This window comes from Panthera uncia, chromosome B1, assembly GCF_023721935.1.
Source record: "Panthera uncia isolate 11264 chromosome B1, Puncia_PCG_1.0, whole genome shotgun sequence".
In the NCBI taxonomy this organism is placed as follows: domain Eukaryota; kingdom Metazoa; phylum Chordata; class Mammalia; order Carnivora; family Felidae; genus Panthera; species Panthera uncia.
Window position 1 is genome coordinate 186,127,489 of NC_064811.1, and position 19,610 is coordinate 186,147,098.

General features: G+C 42.7%; 1 protein-coding gene across 2 annotated transcripts in view; it reads right to left on the bottom strand.

The window, feature by feature from the left end:
- The window catches only part of STOX2 (storkhead box 2), a 117,280-nt gene that overhangs the window by 36,145 nt on the left and 61,525 nt on the right, over positions 1 to 19,610 (bottom strand). The gene's annotated exons all lie outside the window — the stretch shown is intronic.

Below are 19,610 nucleotides of genomic sequence, written 5' to 3' on the forward strand. Positions count from 1 at the left end.
GCGCGGAGACTCTGGGCTGGGAACGCACCCCGGGCCTGGGGCTGCGAGGGGGTGTGTCCTCCTTCCAAGGGACCCGGGTCCCCTCCCACGCGTTAGCGCCAACTCAGATCTTTGCATCATTAAAACAGCAAAAAAGGGCACGTACCTCCGGATGCTTGAAGAACGAACACACACACACACACACACACATTGAAATTGATCTAGCGTCATATACTCACCAGTCTGTAATTATAAACCTGACACATTCCCTCTCCCTCTCCCTCTCCCTCTCTCTCTCTCTCTCTCTAAGGCTGGCTTTTCATTGTGATGCAGGACGGATCTCCCTCCTGTGTGTAACAGGCGGCTCGACTGTAACACTGGATCAAAGTTTAGCTGCAGTGAGCTATTTGTCATAAATTCCAGGCGCCGCACAAGCCCTCGCACGCCTGGGTCTCCTCGTTGCCGGCACAGCCCACAGGCTTGTGGCACCCGCGGCCACAGCTCCCGCAGCCCCCGCCGCCGCCCCGGAGAGGCGGTGTTGGGAATGAGGTCACTATGTCAGGAACTCATTCCAGCGTGAGCTTCTCCTGGGCTCGCCACACAGCTGAAACTGCACAGAGCGCTAGGATTCACAGGGTGGTTGTTGTTGGTGGTGGTTTTTACATCGTGGCTTCCTCTGCTTTTTCTTTTCTTTTCTTTTTTTTTTTTTAGTTTTCTGTGTCTCAGACCGGTAAGGCCAAAAAAAAAAAAAAAAAAAATCAATTACATAGTTGTGTGAAAACGTCTTTTTCGCTGCACTATGTGTGAGCCCTGCACCAACTAACTCATGCATATGCACGTGTACGTGGTTGTATTTATAGACACACATACACAGCACGGGGCCCTATTTCATCAGAGCCAGAGAGGAAACGCTTCATCTCTATTTAGAGTACACGAAACAACATATAAACATCTCGAGAGGGAAAGGGGGTGGGAGTTGGGGAGGGAGGAAAGGAAGATAGGGGACATCAGCAGTCAGCGCTAAAACCGCAGAGAAATGGAGCCTGCGAGGAAAAGAATAATTAGGGAAGAAGTGAATTCTGTGCTCCTAGGAAGGATGCCGTCCAAACTGCCCCAAAAGGAAGGACACCAAAGCAGGCACCTCTCACTCTGCACTCAAGAACCAGGTATCAGTAAATCATCCGATACAAGAAACCAAAGAGATTTGGGTAGCAGGGGATGCATGTACAGTATGTTCCCCACATCCTCACAAATACAGCAACTAGCCTTCCCTGAATATAAATTACAGGGCACAACCAGAGCTGGGAGAACAAACATGCACTGAATCTCTCAGTGAGACTATGCCAGATTGCTGAGTTCAGACGGTCCCTCGGCTACAATCCTGCCAGAATCCTTTCTTCTTGTAACTTTTGTGATGTAGCCTGTCTCCCGCGACCTCCTCCTCCCCCAGGAGCCGGGGTCTCATCCCAGCCTGGGCATACCCCCCTGGGGAAGGCCCTCCCTCCAGGAACTGAGTCCTATGACCCCACGGAGGGATTCCCATTCTGCCCTCGGAAAATAAAAAACTTATAACCCTCTTCTGCCTGACCAGTCACTCGGTATCTACAAATAAAAATCCCATCCCTACATTCCAAATGATCTCTTCTCTAGTCGCCTACAGTTTGGGACACTTCGTAACCACACACACTACATGCTCATTGATTGACTGACTGATACATGGTCTTGACATTATTAAATAGTTTCTTCAGATCCCTCAACCATCTGACACTTTCCAAATCCTCTGCTCTCGTGGTTTCCCTCCTTTGCTTCTGCTCTGGCGTATCAACTTCCCTCTTGAAATGTTGTACAAAGAACCAGGATGCCTGGGTGGCTCAGTGGGTTAAGCACCTGGCTCTCGGTTTCAGTTCCTGTCACGATCTCACGGTTTCGTGAACTCAAGCCCTGTGTTAGGCTCTGCACTGACAGCACAGAGGCTGCTTGGGATTCTCTCTCTCTCCCTCTCTCTCTGCCTCTCCCCCCGCCGCCCCGGCTTGAATGCTCTCTTGCTCTCTCTCTCAAAATAAATAGATAAACTTAACAAAAAACGTACAAAGAACCAAATACACTCTAGTTGTGTTCTCACTGTTACCTCCCTTGTTCTGGACTCTATATTCACGTGGCCTGAGACTATACAGTAGGCTTTTGGCTGAGTCAGATGGTCAACCCCCAGAGGACTCCTTCACATTAACTGCTATTAAATCAGGTCTCATTTATACACTTGAAAAAAACCCTCATCCACGATGCCCTATGCATTTTCATCAGAAATGGTTTAGTTTTGATTTTCCTTCCTGATGTATTACTTCCTCTCATTAAAAAAATTTTTTTAACGTTTATTTATTTTTGAGAGAGAGAGAGAGACAGAGTGCAAGTGGGGGAGGGGCAGAGAGAGGGAGACACAGAATCCGAAGCAGCCTCCAGGCTCTGAGCCGTCAGTGCAGGGCCCGATGTGGGGCTCAAACTCACGAGCCGTGAGATCAGGACCTGAGCTGAAGTCGGACGCTTAACCCGCTGAGCCACCCAGGCGCCCCTGCTTCCTCTCATTTAGAATGCCACCTAGACTCTCATCCGTGACACAGACTGAGACTGTGGCCCCGCACCGGGGCCTCCTGCCAGGACGGCTCACCTTGACTTGACTCCCTCTGGGTGTGGTTGTGTCGTTAGTTATAAATCCGCCAAATCTGCCTTCTCCAGCTCGTTCCTGTCAGGCACAGTCTGATCACTACAAGGTTAAAAAGTATGCCTCGTAAAGCACTGCACTGTAAGCGTGCAGTGATGTAGCTATAGAATAAATGTATGAAAAATGAAGCTCTAAATAGAGTATCTTTAGCTCTGGCAATGTAAGAGCCTCTGAGGAAGCTCTGGGTCACTGGACCACCTCCTGATAGCTAAAAATTCAGATTTCCTCTATGATATAGAAAAGGTTGAATAAACGGATAAAGAAAAAAAAAATACCCAAAGAAAAAGGATGGAAAATTACAAATCAAAAGGTATTCGAAATTTCTAACATCTGAATATGTATGTTTCCACCTATACATGGGCCTCCAATGACCATATTAGAAACTCACCTAAGCTTTCCAAGGACCCAGTATTAGAAACTCACCTAAGCTTTCCAAGGACCCAGCTTTCCACTTTACCCAGTAAAGTAAGTACTATTATCGTCCCCATTTTTTAAAGTTTATTTATTTATTTTAACAGAGAGAGAGAGAGAGCACGAGTGGGGTGGGGGCAGAGAGGGGGAGAGAGAATTCCAAGTAGGCCCCATGCTATAAGCACAGAGCCCAGTGTGGGGCTTGAACTCACAAACTGTGAGATCACGACCTGAGCAGAGATGGAGAGTTGATGCTTAAACGATTGAGCCACCCAGGCTTCCCATTATTATCCCCATTTTAAAAAGAGATTCACTCTTTCTCAAGTTCCCACAGTTGCTAAGCGGCAGAAGCAGGATTTGAACCTGCAGAACAAGCCCCAGAGCCCGTGCGTTATATCACCCTGGCACGCTTGGGTGGCTCAGTTGGTTGAGCATCCGACTTCGGCTCAGGTCATGACCTCACAGTTTGTGAGTTCTAGCCCCGCATCCTCTCTGCTGTCAGCGTGGAGCCCGCTTCGGATTCTCTGCCTCCCTCCCCCACCCCCTCTGCCTATCTGCCCCTCCCCCGCTGTGCCCTCTGTTTCAAAAATAAACAATAAAAAAAACACCACATATAAGGCCCCTCAACTATTATAATAAAATAACCATTGGTAACCAAATTCTTTAAAAACCCATGCCTGAATTTTTACATTTAAACTGATGGCAATTCACTTCATTAGCACATGAGGCCAGTGGGGGCCTCAGGGGGGGGGTCCCCTTCCTAGCAGTTGCCTTGACCAGTTCTGCACCCCCTGATGGGCTGCTTCCAGCCTTGGCCTCTGCTGGCAGACGGTTCCTAAATGATCATGCAAAGGAGGGTGACTGATCACCTTAAGCTCATTTTGCCATCCTACTAATAGCACAGTGAGTTTTATGATGGACAACCATTAGCGTTAACTCAGAAATAAAGGCGAGAAAGGCACTCTGATGGTTTAGGTACCAGTCTCTGATGGGGAGAGAAACTCAAGAGAAGCATTATGAGCAGTCCTCGTCCTCCTCCCCTCCCCGCCCCCCGCCGCTGCCTCTTGCTGCTTTTAATAACAGCTTTGGTGTTACGGTAAAGATTTACAAACATCACACAGACTGTCGCAGAGGTGATTTGATCAGTTGATGAGGCGTGGGCAGAGGTTGTGCCTGGCACTTGACTGGTTCCTTGGCAAAAGAGGACATCGTAGCACCACCCAGTGACACAGTCACGCAGGATTTTACAGCCTTAGAGCTGCTGTACTTGATAAAGGACAGCAGTAAGTATCTTAAATCGGTTAAAAATATTTATTGGGTACTGAGCTGCAAAGTCTATGGTAAGGATGGAGATTTGAGCATGTGTGAATAGTGTACGTAATGTAGGATATACACAGTGGTACACACACCTTTTTATGAACAGGTGACATGGTTTCTACTCACAAGAAGCCTATAAAACACTTGAAGAGATAAGACATCCACACAGAAGAAGTGCAAAAAATACAAGACAGTGTCTGTCCAAGAGGAGGAACGGGTGACAGGTGCCTCTGAGAACTCTGGAGTAAAGTAGCTGGCCGAAGCAGTCAGGGATGGCTCGAAGGCCAAGGCAAGTTTGTCCTAAAATCCGGACGGGTGGGAGACAGAGAAAGGGGATACCACGTTTTAGAACATGAGCTCCTTGGAGGGAGGGGCTTTTGCATGCCTTATGTTTACAGATGTATTCCTGAAAAAGTGCCCAGCCAATGGAAGGCACGAAATAAATAGGTGCTGAATGAATGAACGGATGAATGAATGAATGAATGAATGGCCTGGAGAGAGGAAGTATGAGCCCAGGTGTGGAGGTGCTGATGGGGGGAGGTGGGAAGCATGAGGTGGGGCACGGGGTTCCTACTGCAACACAGACGAAGAGGAAGCAAAACGGGTGGCTCAAGGTCAGATTAAGAATAGACTCTAAAGGATTAGAAAATGACCCACCTTATATTTGCAATGAATTCCCCTTGGCATCTGTTATAGCAATTAGTAAGTCTCCTCCCAAGAAGCACTACCCTTGCATGAACTCATCCTCCAAAAACAAGTATTTATACGCTTATGGCAGTCCGTTAGAGGGATGACATGTTGACAGTATGGCCAGATGCTGCTTCCCCTGGGGGGTTTCTCTGGCCCCCGACGCCACCCAGAAGTCTGTGATGCCAACACTCTCTCTGGTTTGCAAGAATGTACCAACAGGGGAGATAAAAATCCTCGTCTGCAGCAATATTATACCAAACCTACCCTAATTCAGTGTCATTCAAGTCAACAGACGTTTATTAAATGCAACATGTAAGACACAGCTTGTTGCTGAGGTCAGAATAAACGTGAAGAAGTTACAGCATCTCTCCTCACGGTTTTGTGCCAACATCTGAGATGTTCAAGGCAAAGAGAGGAAGAGTATTGTGAGACCAAATAAAGATGGCAATTTCTGATGTAAGGGACAGGTGGTAAGGAAGCGTGGTGGGAACAGGGTAGTGCTTCAGGAAGGAAGCAGTTGAGGTGGGCCCCGAAGTTGGGTAAGCAAAGCGGGAAGAAGAAACATGGCGGGGATGTCTTTCCAGGCAGCAAAGCCGGGTGCTTACAGACCACGTGGGTTGGACAGTACAAGCTGTCTCAGAGAGTGACTGGTGGCCGACCTTGCTTGGCTAGCATGGCAGGATACATGAAGGAGATGGGTAGAGATAAAACCAGAGCAGTCAAGCTGAGATAAGATTTTGAAGAGCAGGAAAGTGTAGGAGAAAGGCATTACAGGTTCTCACAGGGGGTGATGCTATTTATGCTGAAGGTTTATGTTACTGTGGCAACAGGGTGTAGGATGCATCCAAAGAGAGAAGATAATGAATTACTGACACAAGGGAAGAGCCTATTGTGTGAGCCCCAACAAGATGCAAAGAGTGCCTGAACAAGGGACAGAGACAAGCGCAGAGATGTGAGATGCTTTTCTGTTTCACAAAGGGACTGTTCAAAATGTCCAGCATGAAATATTAGAGTACTATCCGCAATGCATTTCTAGAAGCATCATGTACACCTAATACGACTTGCCGAGAAACTGTCCAAAAGCCTGCACTCTGGTGATAGTCTGACATCTGGAGTAATGCCCAGGGTGGAATATTAGTTCAAATTGAGAAATAAAGGGAAGAGGAGAAATCCTCTAAAGAAAAATCCTTGGGCACCAATAACAGACCAGGCTTTCCTAGTTGCACAAAAGCTGATCAAAGCTACAAATTTAAAATTCAATGGTGGTTTCAGAAAGAGAAAGTTCCAAAGTTTTCAAGGGGCTTTACAGCCCAGGGTTGATCAAGGTAAGTTCATTATTGTTATGGTGGAAGAAACCATTGCAATTATGGTTGGACTCAATGCAGCAAGGTATAGGCAAGGAAACTAAATATTTAAAGAACAAATACTTGGTATCCCTACAAGCATTAGAGAGCACCAAAAAGACCACAGAGCCAAGAATAAGGTTATTCTATGTTACTTACTGAAATCCTCCAAAGTCTTTGGATTAGATCATCCTTCGTGGGATTAGGAAAACAGAATAATGACATTTTAGAGCCGGGCAAGGCACTGAAACTCATCTGACTGAGGATAATCCTAGGTTCCAAATGGGAGAAATGACTTCCCCAAGGTTAAAGAGAGTTAGTCACAAAGCCACAACTAGCCCCCACAGACGTCCTGATTCTCAGTGCAGACATCTCCTCACAACTCTGCAACACCCTGTAAAACTTATTAAAAGAATATTAAACTGTAGGACCTTTCTGGATGCATTTTCAGTACCATACTATAAATTAAGTAGGCAGATGTCCAATTTTCCATACTTTATTGTAGTATGCATTATTTTTCTGCCCTCACTTCTTCTAATCGATGTCCAAAGAAGACAAGGAAGGAAAAGATAAAAGTGAGGTGAGAAAAACGGAGAGCTGGTGAGTTTATAGGTAAAAGACAGATTTTAAATTTGATGTTTTGATATTAAATGTCAAGAAAACTACGGGAAAACATGGGGAAATGAGGTGATATATTTTATTACTAAGCATCTGGATTTGTGGACTATTCATTTCCAAACCACTGGGCAAAAATTCACCTGACTACACCTCAGACAGCGGTGCTCAGTATTTTCTTCTCTCTTTTTTTTTCTTTTTTCTTTTTCTTTCTTTCTTTTTTTTTTCTTTTTCTTTTTTTTTTTTTTTTTTTTTGGTACTCTGTATCTTCATCTGCAGACGACAGGAATGGTGTGCCCAAAGAAGTCCACAGTCTGCCAGGAAAAAGATTCTGTTTGGAAGTCTCCCTGAAATTCATGCGAGCCATATAACACACTCTGTAATATATCACTTTTTGCCTTAATAGTAAAAGCTTAAAAAAAAATGTTTCCACTGAAGATCACTCAACATTGCTTTCCAAAATCCACGAGGGAACCAGCTCCAGGAAGCCCATCCACGTTTGTCCTGAGGTTGTATAAACCTGCAGTGTAGGCCTCAGTCCCTGGAGGCAAACACGCCCCCAATTTGAGAAGCAACAACTACATCTGAAAATACACCAGAAAGTGATACTTCCCAATTCGTTTTCAAAGTTATCATCAGTCCCTCTGCAGCTTTAAAGGCATACCGCTGGAGAGCCCGAGAGCTCTTTTAGCTGGAGTTAGTTAGAAGGTCAAAGAGCTGAGAAACTGAATTACTTGATCACTGGCTTATTTCATTATGGCCAAGTTATTCTTTCTGTGGGTTGCATTCCTTCTAAGATGGAATCAGGAGAAAAAGAGAGAGAGAGAGACAGAGAGAGAGAGAGACAGAAAATGTTGCAAAGGCTGCCATATTTTTTAAAAGGAGACATATCTATAGAACTAACCTCTGACCTCAAGGTGCTTCCAATTAACGAAAGAATGAAAAGTAAACACACATGAAAAGGAGGTATCACACTACGTCCCCAAGAAAACGATGAATAAGAGGGGGAAAAATTACTGCAAACTAAGTCCAGACGGAGTGTAAAGAAACACCGGCCAAACATTTCCATCACAGAGCTGAACTCAGCAGGCCTGGGTTGGGTTCCTACTTCTTACAGGTTCCAACAGAACCCTGTTGGAAGGGGGAAGCCGCTAATCTAACACACACTTCAGGGGAACAGCGGTCCCTTCAATGTGCTGCTTTCCCGACACTTGCATAAACCCTGGACTGACTCTAACGTCTACACCGTTCCAACTAACTAGGGTGGAAACAGGATTTGGACTGGATTTTCAGTACTCACGACAGGGGTTGCAAACAGTGTTTTCAGCACCTGACACAGGCACTGGTTATTGGCAGAAAGACAACAACATTATTTGGGCTTGGGCTTCCTGTATGTATTCATTATCACACACTTGAACTTATCTACTAACTTCTTTGGCTGACGTGAGTCCAAACCTCAGTGTCATCCTCTGTGAGTCATCTCGCGGAAGTCACAGTCTACCTTTTTGTTAACAAATAAAGAATTTACGGAACTAGGGGGACAAAATCAGAAAATCCTGGAGTCAAGAAATACAAACCAGTCATATTGTCTTTTATCCCTCTCTAATGGATGGATAAAAATAATTAGGATTTCTTTGCTGTCTGGGATCACGGTGATTATATAACCATCTATATTCGCTCTGTCCAATACAGTAGCTACTAGCCATGTGTGGGTTTTTTTTTTTAAGTTAATTTGAATGAAATAAATTGACATTTTAGCTTGATTTCAAGTGCTCATCAGCTAACAGGGGGGCTGGTGTTCACCACATTGCGCACAGCATAAATAGAACACTTCCATCATCTCAGAACGTTCTACTGGACAATAGGGATCTCATCTAGTTTATCAATGAGCAATCACAAGACTATCGGGTACCATTCACTTTTACCATGAAAACTGGTAACTTCTTAGATGCAATTTTTTCTAATTAACATACCAAAATCAAGGAGTTTCTTAATATGTTCAAGATCTATGGGTTTTAACACATATGTAGATTTGGGTAATCATCACGATGGGTCAGACACAGAGCAATTCCATCACCCCCTCAAAAAAACTTTCATCCTGATCCTTATATACTCCTAACGCCTGGAAACAACTGATATGTCCATATTGTTGCATGAAGGAGGAATGGGATGGCGGGTCACATGGTAAGAGTGTGTTTACCTTTATAAGAAACTGCTAGACTACTTCCCAGATTGGTTATGCAGTTTTGCAATCCAATGAACAACGTAGCCTGGGAGCCTTTTCATAGATTTCTTGAGATGTTTCTACATGGTCAAGCATGTTGTCTGCAAATAAGAATGGTTTTATTACAACTTGTAAGCCTTTTAGTTTCTTTTTCCTTAGGAATTTTTTTTTAGGAATTCTAGCATGATGTTGAATAGGAACAGTGAGAATGGACATCCTAGTCTTAGCCCCAGTGTTAAGGGGAAAGTGTTCAGTCCTTCTCTATTAAATAAGATGCCAGCAGCACAGTTTTGTAGATGTTCTGTGTCAGGTTAAGGAAGTTGCCTTCTATTCCCAGATGAAGAGCTTTTATCAGGAATGTATGTTGAATTTTGACAATTGCTTTTTCTGAATCAATTGACATTATGATGTGATTCTTTTCTTCGTTGGCTTGTTAATATGGTGGATTACAGTGACTGATTTTCAAATGCTGAATTAGCACTGCATTCCAGGTCTAATCCCCACTTGGAAATGGTTTATTATTCTTCCTATATATTACTACATTCAATTTGCTAATATCTGGGGGAGGATTTCTGCATCTATGTTTATGAGGTACATTGGCCTGTAATTTTATTGTAATGTGTCTGGTTTTGGCAGCAGGATAATGCTGGTTTCATAAAGTGAGTTGGGAAGTCCTGCCCCCTCTTCTATTTTCATGTGAAATTAGTGGCATTTCTTCCCTAAGTGTTTGGTAGAAAACTATCTGGACCTGGCGATTTGGGTTTTGGGTTTTGGGCAGTGAAATTTTAACTATGAGTTTAAAAATGTGTTTAAAGGAGACAGAACGGTTCAGGTAATCTACTTCTTGAGTGAGTCCTGATAGGATGTTTTTTCTAGAATTTGGTCCATTTCCTCTAAATTGTTGAATTTATGTACACAGACTTGTTTGTGGTATTCACCTACTTTTTAATGTCTGTGAGATCTGTAGTGATTTGGCTTCTTTCACTCCTAATATTGACAATTTGCATCTTATTTCCTGGTCAATTTGGCTAGAGATTTATCAGTTTCATTGCTTTTTTTTTTTGAAACACCAGTTTCTGACTTCATTGGCTCTATTAATTTTGTTTTGAAATTCCTTGACATCTACACTTTATTGTTTTTCTTTCCTTCTGCTTGCTTTGGATTTATTTGGCTCTCCTCTTTCTAGCTCCTTCAGGTGAAAGCTTAGATTGTTCATTACAGATCTTTTCTTCTTTTCTAACCTAAGCACTTAATCTATATATTTCCCTCTAAGCCCCGCTTTGTCTGCTTCATATGAATTGTGGTATGTTGTATTTTCATTTTTGCTCACCTCAAAATACTTTCTACTTTTCCTGAGACTTCCTCTTTGATCCATGGATTACTTACAAGCAGCTCTTTAATTTCCTAGCATTTGGGGATTTATCAGTTACCTGTCTGTTGTTGATTTCTAGCTAAATTCCATTACGGTAAAATAACACACTTTGAACTATTTCAACTCTTTTAACTGCTTTTAGATATGTTTTATGTTTCAGGATATCATCTATCTTTGTGAATGATCTCTAAGGATTTCAAAGGAACGTCTATTCTGCTATTTTGAGGAGGAATGCTTTATAAATGTCATTTGGATCTAGTTGGTTAATGGTATTGTTCAGTTTTTCTACATTCTTACTGGGTTTCCACTTACTTATTCTATCAATTACCGCAAGAGCCATGCTGAAGTCCCCAACCAACTATAATCACCCATTTCTCTTTTCGGTTCTATTTTGTCTCATGTACTTTGAAGCTCTGTTGTTAGGTACATACACTGTTAATATACTCTTTTTAGGAGACAATTTTTTTTTTTTTGGTGAGAATATTTACCATGAGATCTATCTTCTTAACACAGATTTTTAAGCGTACAATGTGGTTTTGTTATCCAGAGGCACAATGTTGTCCATCAGATCTTTAGAACTTACTCATCTTGCAAAACTAAAATTTCATACATTTCATTGATTAGCAACTCCCCATTTTCTCCTGTCCCCCGAGTCCCTGGTAGACATCATTCTATTTTTTTGCCCTTATGAATTTGCCTGTTTTAGATATAGTAAGTAGAATCCTGCAGTATTCATCCTTCTATGACTAGCTTATTTGACTTAGCATAGTGTCCTCAAGGCTCATCCACGTTGTTGCTTATTGTAGGACAGCTTGCTTTTTTAAGGCTGAATAATATTCTATTATATGTATATACCACATTTTATCCATTCGTCTGTCGATGGACATTTGGGTTGTTTCACCTCTTGCCTATAGTGAATAGTGTTGCAAGGAACATGAGAGTGCTCATACTTCCTCAAGATCCTGCTTTCAGTTCTTTTGAATAAATAAGAAGTGGGATTTCTGGATCATATGGTAGTTCTATTTTGAATTTTTTGAGGAAATTTTACATCGTTTTCAATAGTGGCTGCACCATTTTTCATCCCCACCTACAGAGTACAAGATTTCCAATTTCTCTACATCCTCACCAGCACTGGTTTCTTTCTTCTTTTTCTTTCTTCTCTTTTTTCTTTCTTCTTTTTCTCTTTCTTCCTTTCTTCTTTCTTTCTTCCTTTCTTCTTTCTTTCTTTCTTTCTTTCTTTTTCTTTCTTTCTTTCTCCTTCCTTCCTTCCTTTCTCTCTCTCTCTCTCTCTCTCTCTCATGATTAATCATGTTGAGCATCTTTTCATATACCTGTTGGCCACTCGTATATTTTCTTTGGAGAAATGTCTATTCAAGTCCTTAGCCCATTTTCAATTCAGGTTATTAGTTGTTTGTTTTTGTTACTGAGTTATAGGAGTTCCTTATGTATTTTAGAAATTAACCTGTTCTTGAATATATGGTTTATAAATATTTTCTCCCATTCCAGAAGTTGCCCTTTTACTTGACTGTTTTTTCTTGCTGTGCAGAAGTATTTTAGTTTGATGTAGTCCAACCTACCTAATTTTGCTTTTGTTGCCTGTGCTTTTGGTGTCATATCCAATGACAATCACTGAAGTCATTGAAATCATTCAGTGATAATCATTAAAATAACTGCCAAGACTAATGTCATGAAGTTTCCCCTGTTTTCTTCCAAAAGTGTTACAGTTTTGGGTCTTACATTTAAATCTTTATTCCATTTTGAGTTGATTTTTGTGTATGGTAGAAGAGGTACATACACTTTTTATGTCATCTTGGTGAACTTATGCAATTCTTTTTGTGTAACGATCCTCGTTATCCCCAGTAATTTTCCTTGCTCTGAAGTCTGTTTTTTCTGACATTGATATGGCAAGTCCAGTTTTCTTTCGATTAGTGGTTACGTAGTAAGTCTTTTAACCTCTTACATTCAACCTACTCATCTCATTATATTTAAATTGTATTATTTGTAGACAACTATCCCTTGGTCATTTTTTTAAAGTCCATTCTGACAATATCTGTTATTTATTTGGTATGTTAAACCATTTTTTTTTTTAATGTTTATTTATTTTTGAGACAGAGAGAGACAGAGCCTGAATGGGGGGAGGGTCAGAGAGAGAGGGAGACACAGAATCCGAAGCAGGCTCCAGGCTCTAGCTGTCGGCACAGAGCCTGACGCAGGGCTCAAACTCACGGACCAATGAGATCATGACCTGAGCTGAAGTCGGACGCTTAACCGACTGAGCCACCCAGGTGCCCCTGTTAAACCATTTATATTGAATGTAGTTTGTTTGAATGTTGCAATTTAGATATACCACTTTTCATGCTTCTACCCACATTTTGTTCCTGTTTTTCTTTCTTATTTTCTTTGGATTATTTGAATATTTTTTACTATTCTATTTTAATTTATCTATTGAGTTTTTATTAATTTCTATGTATAGTGTTTTTGGTTGTTACTCTAAACATTTCAGTATATACACCTAGCTTTTCACAGTCTGTTTTAGAATTAATATTTTACTACATCAAGTGAGAAATCTTACCATGATATTGGTTCCTTGACCTTCCTCTTTTATGTTATAGTTGTTATATATATTACAGCTATACATACTGAGAAGTTCACTACTGTTACATTTGTTTTGTCATTACACATAGTTCACAGAACTCGAGAGAAAAATAGTTAATTATATTTAACCAGATATTTATCATCATTGTTTTTCTTTCATTCCTGATGTTCCAAAATTTCCTCTGGCATTTTCTGTCCATCAGCATTTCTTTTAGAGCAGGTCTCTGGCAGCGAATTTTTTTGTTTTCTTTCATCTGAAAATGTCATTATTCCATCTTCATATCTGAAGGATATGTTCACTGGGTATTTTAAAAATAAGTATCATTCTGGCCTTGGTGGCTTCTAATGAAGAATCTGCAGTCATTCAACTTGTTATTTTATAATATGTTATGTATCATTTTCTCTTTAGTTGCTTTCAAGATTTTTTTCCTCTTTAATCTTCAGCAGCTTATGATGTATCCAGGAATGGATTTTTTTGAGTTTATCCTAGGATTTGCTGGTCTTCTTGAATATGAAAGTTTATGTCTTACCAAATTTAGGAAGTTTTCAACCATTATTTCTTCAAATATTTCTTTTCAAATCACACCAGACCTCTGATGACAAAAATGTCAGGCATTTTTAGTACTGCCCTATATAACCTGAGACTGTTTATTTTTTCTTTCAATCTTTTATTCCCTGTTGTTGAGACTTCCATTGATCTATCTTTAAATCCAATGACTTTTCAATTATCTCCTTTCTGGACTGAGCTCATCCATAAATTTTTAACTTTGGTTATTATATATTTCAATTCTAAAATATTTGATTATACATTATATCCTCTATCTCTTTACACTCTATTCTTTTTTTTTTTTTCAAGAGAGAGAGAGAGAGAGAGAGCGCACACACACACGTGAGTAGGGAAGGGCCAGAGAGAGAGGGAGAGAGAGAATCTTAAGCAAGCCTATGCAGGGCTTGATCCAATGACTGTGATATGATGACCTGAGCTGAAATCAAGAGTTGGATGCTCAGCCAACAGAGCCACCCCCTTTCTATTCTTTTCAAGAGTGTTTATCCATACTTTTTGAACCATTAATTATAATAGATGATTTAAAGTCTCTGTCTACTAATTGCAACACGTGACTCTTTAGCACTGGCAACTGCCGACTGTCCCTTACCATACAAATTGAGATTATCCTAGTTCTTCATACACACTGAGTAATTCTGAGTAATGTTGGTTATTATGTTATGAGACTCTGAGTCTTTAAATCCTTAGGAAAAAGCTGATTTTCCTTTTAAGGGAGGTGATCAACATGGTAAGTTCAGGCTGTAATTTCCAAAGCACCTCTGTTAGCTGTGATTTGAACGTCCGTGTTCTCAAGGCTTTTGCAATGCTATCTGCATCTGTCCACTGTGTGTTCCATTCAGTGGAATCATCCAGTCCGTATGTCAGACATCAAAGTGTTCAGAATGCTGCTTAGGGTCCGGATCCACACTTGCACAGCTTGGAAGTGAACCCACGAGTTCATACAGGATTTTATGTGCTATCTCTCTTGAGCTCCCTCCTCTAGGTGATCTGTTCAACACTTCCAAGTTCCTTGGGATCCTTCTTCCAGAAGGCTGGGGCTTTAGTTTCCCTGCTCAAGCATCTACTTCTAGCTACTCTCTCAATCAGTCTGGTGCCGAATTACAGGAGTACAATTGGAGGGAGAAAAAGTAATGGGAATTCACCTCCATACTCGTGGGACCAACCTTCCCCTCATTGGAGAGGATTTCTCCGTCTTTACAGTTTGAGATGACTGCCCAAACCCGACGGCTGCTCTCTCCCTGAAGGATGATGAGAAGTTGGACAGGAGAGAAAGAAATAAGAAGAAACAAAACAGTGACTTCCCTCACTCATCTGAATGTAGGAGTCCACTTTTCTCCTCATCAGGCCAGAAAGCGAGGACTTCCTTTGAAGATCGTCCTGTCCACACCAGTGTGCTCTACTGGGTTTTGGGCCACCTTCGGGTCTATGCCATGTGATACCAGGGAAGACAAAAAAAAAAAAAGGAAACTCAACCAATTTGGTGGTACCTCAAATTCTAGTCTCCTTCCCCAGTCTGCCTGATCCCGTTTCTTGTTAGAGTCCTCAGTCTTCTTTGCAAACTTCACAGCTACATATGGTAGGAAAGACAGGGCGGAGTATGCTTATCCGTCTTACAAGTGGAATCTTCTTTTTATTGTAATTTCTTTTTTTCGTTTACATAAACATAATAAATAAATAAGTGCCGTTGGTAACAGAAGCAAACGTTAACTTGGCTCTTTGTTTTCCTTTTATACAAATGTCCTTTTATTTTAGGATGTATTTAAGTAGTTTGTTTTTTTTTTTTTAATTTTAGCTGCCCAACGATTCTCCTTCAGCTTATCCATTTCTCACACACTAAGCCCTTCCCCCTTTCCCACCTTGGGGATAGTGGTATAGGCAGACACGGTTAACTAAGATCCACTTCCTTTTTTGAGGCCCCGGTCTCTTGGCACAATATTTGCTTCGGAGTCACTACAGAGAAGCTAATGTGATTGACATGAGCGCCATTGTCCCATTCTCTGCGTCCAGCCTCGGGCACAAGGACTAATGAGCTTTGTCGTCAGTGTTAGATGGATCGGGAGCAATGAGGCACCCACACTCCCCATGAGCCAGATCATTAGCATCAAATGTCATCGTTGCCTTCTTTGCTCCCCTTCTGACCCGCTCTCTTCTATCCACACCACACACAGAGCGGTAACAGGTGCTTCAAAGACTCCCTCCTTAGCGGTGACCGAGGCCGTCACGACTGAGAGGAGAAACCAGTGTGGCCTGAGACTTCTACTCAGGTAAGTTCGCTCCTCCTGCTTTCCCTTCAGACGGCTGGCGTCTGTGGTCCCCAATTTGTTCAGGTCACCCAATTTGTCTGTGGTCCCCAATTTGTTCTGGTCACCCAATTTGTTCAGGACGTGGGCATGATGAGCCTCTGTCCTCTACTGACGCAAAGCCTTCCGAGGAGGGCAGAACTCTCAAACGTGGCATCGCGGCCACGCGCTCCCATCCCTAAGTCACTCTACCCCCGGATTCCAGTGGCCTTCTCCCTGGAGGGTATTTACAAGGGCTCTGCGAAGACGATGTTCGTGCCACACGTATCGCTCAGCGTGCCGCAGCTGGGCCAGTCCAGGGCTGACAGGCCAGCGAATGCCCGGGGAGCAGGAATCGTCGGTGGGCAGCACGGGGAGTGGGCGAGGGATATTTATCCTTCTACCCCGCGCGAAGCATCCGCTACAAGTCGTATCTGCAGCCTGAGCGCATCTGCTAGAAGGGGTTTATGTGTAATGGGCAAACTTTCCTACGCAGCCCAAATGAGGATTTCAATCCGGCTACAGGCAGCAGCACTGCGGTGGGGGAGTGGCCACTCCTCGGTCACACTGCCACGTGGGGCTGCCCCCTTGCTGTCGGTGGGGAGCCACCGGTTGTCCTCCAGCTACGAGGTGACTGCCCTTCCTTCTGCGTGACGCCGCCTCCGTGACACGTGAAGGGTACACGTAAGCCAGGGTCTGGTGGGGGGCGGTGATGTGACCTGGGTCAGGGAACGAGGCCCAGGGTTCCCCGCCCCCCCCGCCCGCCCACAGCGTGACAAGCCGTGCTGGTGCCTTCCGCACATTTCGGGGGCCCTGTGGGGCTTCCCCGCCCAGTTGAGAAAGCACCGCTTTCTCGTCCATCACTTAAACTGAGCTACCAGTGTGGACACCTGTGACAGGTACTCACACAGCAAACGCCCCTGGAGATGTCAGAAATACTACGCTCAATACCAATGTTCGGGGGTGCCTGGGTGGCTCAGTCGGTTAAGCGTCCCACTTCCGCTCAGGTCATGATCTCACGGTTCGTGGGTTCGAGCCCCGCGTCAGGCTCTGTGCCGACAGCTGGGAGCCTGGAGCCTGCTTCGGATTCTGTGTCTCTGCCCCCCCCCCCACCCCCAGCTCGTGTGCGCGCAAGCACTCTCGCTTTCAAAAATAGATAAATTTTAAAAATTTAAAAAAAATTACCAATGTTTCTTGAAATAATGACAAATTGAGAAGTGAGTAAAATCTGGGGCGCCTGGGTGGCTCCGTGGGTTGAGCACCTGACTCTTGGTTTCAGATCAGGTCATGATCTCACGGGTTTGGGAGTTCGGCCCACCTATCAGGCTCTGTGCTGGGGTTCCCTCTCTCCCTCTTTCTCTGCCCCTCTCCCATTTGCGCTGTCTCTGCCTCTCTCAAAATAAATAAATAAATAAACTTAAAAATAAATTTAAAATAAACACATAAATTTAAAAAAGTGAGTAAAATCTGATTTCTAACTCAGGCAAAAAATTCAGCTGAACCTTCGCCCCCAAAGGATTATAAAGAACAAGAGAACTGACAAGGCATAGAGTGTTGTTGCACAGTCTACCTGGAGAGGAGAAGGTGACTGATCAGCTCCCTTATACTCGGGTTTGCTTAGAGGTCTGGACCCGAATCAATAGTTTCCACAGCAGCAGACAATACGTTTACCATCTAAAAACTATAAACCCTGCAAATGATAAAGCCAGCATTCATTCACCAGAAGTACGAATCAAACTAATTGACAAAGTAAATGTCTCTGAATATTAAGCTGTTAATATAAAATAATTCTAAAGTGACTTCGGCTCGGGTCAAGATCTCAAGGCTTCGTGAGTTCGAGCCCTGCATCAGGCTCTCTGCTGTCAGCACAGAACCTGCTTTGGATCCTCTGTCCCCCTCTCTCTTTGCCCCTCCCCCGCTTGTGTTCTCTCTCTCTCAAAGAAAAAATAAACATTAAAAAAAAAAAGTATCATGGTACGTTTTTGCTTCCACATTTTACCTTTTATTCTCTTTTCTTGCTGATAAATAATTGCCAATTCAAGTTTTTTAAATTTTATTATCTTTTCGGTTGTTTGTTTGTTTTTCTGGAAGTAACGCATACAGTGATGAAAGAGGCTATACTCTTAATGATGTGTTCAGATTAGGAAAAATTTTCTGTTAACTTTAAAAAAAATCAGCATGTCTACCACATTCATATTTTGAAGTGATACAGAGTCGCGGTCTCATAGGAATAGCAAAACCATCCTGTTTAAAGTTCCACACCCTATAAAATCCCTTTTTGAGACCAAATGACTGAGAAAGAAATTATTTCCATTGTGATACTATGTAATACTCCTTTATGCTAAAATATAACCTATTTTTGCCTATATATCTTAAAGTCATACTATTTACTCATTGTAAGTATTTAAATTTTCACCTTCTTGTGTTACATTATTTACCTTTTTTTTTTTTTGAGAGAGAGCACAAGTGGAGGAGGGGGACAGAGGATCCAAAGCGGGCTCTGTGCTGACAGCAGTAAGCCCAATGAAGGACTCAAACCCACGAACTGTGAGATCATGACCTGAGCCGAGGTCGGACGCTCAACTGGCTCAGTTGACTGAGCCATCCAGGCACGCCACCCCCCCTCCTTGTTTTAGTTCCTTTTATCCCTTCTAGCCTCATCCCCTCCCCAGTCCAACTTAGCCTCAAGAAAGAAAAAAAGATCCCCCGGCAACAAAGATCCTTTTGGTAAACTGGCTTGGGGATACAAAGTGGTCTGGGAAAAGTGTTTGTCTTTTCAGCACTTGGTTTAAGAGGCAGGATCTCTGTCTCCCAAGCTGTGCAGGCTGATGGTTACCTGGGAGCCAGAAAATGACAGTGGGACCAGTACTTTCCAAATTCTGGACCTATTATTTCATCAGTCCCCAATGAAAGGAAGGAAAACTTAGGACAACACAGAATTTTCACCAAGATAACTCTACTTGATTAAAAACCTGTCTTTGACCATGATAACGTTTGATGCTTTTTTAAAAGCACTTCCTGGCTGGAACTGAAAGGTGGTAATCTTATTTTGGTCCACACAGACTTTATTGAAATGCTTTTGGTCTGTGAAGTCCAGATCCTGAGACCCCTTGGATTAGATTTCAGATGGGAGGGAGGGAGGAAGGCACAGGTATCTATAATCCTGACACATCCTGAAACCATTCCAACTCATGGGTGATCCCCGGGATTTGGAAACCAAAGTGTTACTGACCTTGATATCTTTGGGATAAAGGAGGTATTGTTTTTAGCTATATAATCAATGTGTGCTAATGAATTTTTTTAAGTGGACCGCCTCACTGTTTTTTCCTTAAGCTTTGTCTTCTTCATTCTGTTTTTCTCCTACTTTTTAAAAAAACAGGGTTTTCAGGGCACCGAGGTGGCACAGTTGGTTAAGTGTCAGACTCTTGATTTCAGCTCAGGTCATGATCTACAGTTTGAGAGTTCGAGCCTCATGTCAGGCTCTGCGCTGACAGCACAGACAGC